General features: G+C 51.9%; 1 pseudogene; it reads left to right on the forward strand.

Moving 5' to 3' along the window:
- The first annotated feature begins 808 nt into the window (after window positions 1–808).
- LOC101650119 lies at window positions 809–1,892 on the forward strand (annotated as a pseudogene).
- Window positions 1,893–2,156: the final 264 nt, after the last annotated feature.

The following is a 2,156-nucleotide window of genomic DNA, read 5'->3' on the forward strand; positions in this document are numbered from 1 at the left end:
GCACAGTGTCTCCAGTGCTGTCCCCATAGTGCTTATGAGGGAATGTTATGTGGAATACATATGACAAACATGCCTTTACGTGTGAAATGACAGTCCCTTAAAGGCCTGGTCAGGTCACACACGTGGGGCTCTTCATGGGTGCTGAAGGAAGTCAAGAGGATGTGCCATTGTTGAATTCGATACAAGGAGAGCGTGAACAAAGCTGCTGGCGTTCTAGACAAGCCCTGTCTGCGGGGGGCACCGCTGAAGGTCAAAGAAGGTCCTGGTGGGGAACGTGCCAGGAGAGCCATGCAAAAGGCCGGCGACTCAGAAGCACCGTGCCTGTGCAAGGCTGGATGGTGACGTCGGCTGGAAGAAGCTGAAGGACGTATGTGCTGGGCGTATGTGCGGCCCGTGTGCCGGGCCAGACAGACATTCTTGAAGACAAAGGCGGGAAAAGTTGGGAACCGGCAGCTGTGCAAGCCATTTCCACGTTTAATGTGTGATAGACCGAGGCATGTGAAAATGGATGAGAAGGCCTTTCCCTAGGCCAGTGCTTCTCAACCTTCCTAAGGCCGCGGCCCTTCCATCCAGTTCCTCATGAGGTGGTGACCCTCCAACCGTAAAATTATTGTCGTTGATACTTCATCACTGCCATTTTGTGACTGTTATGAATTGGGTGACCCTTGTGAAAGGGTTGTTTGACCCCCAAAGGGGTCTTAACCCACAGGTTGAGAACCGCTACCCTAGGCCAAATTTTTTCCTCCAGAGCATCCTTACCCGGAGCATCCAGAGCTGCCTTGTAGCTTGGAGGTATGGTCATGGGCTTATGACCCGTGGGAAGCCCATCAATGCCAATCACCAGAACACAGGTATTAACGTAGAAAACAGACCCTGCAGGCATGGAGGGCCCCTTTGGTGGGGGCATAGAGAACATGGGCCGGTTTGGATCTGGCATGAACATGGGCAGAATTAACTAAATCCTGAGTAAAGCATTGAAGATAGGAGCGATCAGAGCAAAGCAAGATGGAGGGAGAGACAGAGGCAGAGCCCTTAGGATCAAGAGGATGGGCCCTGGTATTGACCGCATCAGGAGTGCCAGCACGGAGCCCATGCCCTGGCCTTGGCCATGCTATGGACTGTGTGGGCCCCGAGATTGATCACATGGGCTCGGTAAAGCATATAGGTGCTGGCATTGAGCACAAGGGCCCGCTGGACTTCAGCCACAAACCTCCAGTTTCGAGCCCATGGGCCAGACCATGGAGCCCATGGGCTCTGGCATGGAGCGAATGAGGTCCAGCATGGACTTTGGCCTAGAGTGCACGGCCATGCCCATCAACCGCATGGGCCAAACTGTCTAGTACATGGGTTCTAGTGTGGAGCTCATGGGACCCTACAGCGAGTGCAAGGACCTGAGTCTGGAGCACATGGTGTGGGCCAGCATCCAGCTGACCTAGAGCAAAGGGCTCTGTGATTGATCATGTGGCCACGTGCCTGTAGTGCATGGGTGCCAGCAGTCTCAAGTGCATGGGCCTGGAGCGCATGGGCGCCAAAAGCCAGGAATACATGGACCCTGCCATCAGTACCAGCATTGAGCACACGGACCTGGCCGTGGGTGGTGGCAACAACTTTGGAGGGAGCTTTGAAGGTTCCTTTGGTGGCTCCAGAGGCCATGGCCCTGGAATAGGGAGAACGGCCTGTCGGATATTTGTGAGAAATCTCCCATTTGATTTTGCTAACAGACAAGTTGAATGAAAGTGTCTATCTGCTCTACACAGACATCAAGATGGTCCAAGGGCTGCGGCGTGGTCGAGCTTGAGTCACCCAAGGTGGTGGAGCAGGCCTGCAGGATGATGAACGGGATGAAACTGAGTGGCAGAGAGCTGGATGTGCACATTGATAGAAATGCTTAAGCAGTTGCCCTTTTTAAATGTGGCGACCAGACCTCTGCATTTGTATTTTTTCTTCTTAACCATTTTCATTTGTTGGCTGGATGTATAAAGATGTTGAAGCACTTCAGCTGCTTTCTGGGGTGATTGGAATTACTTTTTTAATGGTTGGGGTTCCATTTGTTGGCACTGAGATTGCAAATATGCAAGGTTTTTGTTGTTGTTGTTTCAGTTTTGGAGTTGTGGCACCTTGTTGACATGGAACACGACTTTGATAATAATAAATAC

This window comes from Echinops telfairi, unplaced genomic scaffold (genome assembly GCF_000313985.2).
Source record: "Echinops telfairi isolate 266 unplaced genomic scaffold, ASM31398v2 ScPeMD7_1813;HRSCAF=2339, whole genome shotgun sequence".
Classification (NCBI taxonomy): domain Eukaryota; kingdom Metazoa; phylum Chordata; class Mammalia; order Afrosoricida; family Tenrecidae; genus Echinops; species Echinops telfairi.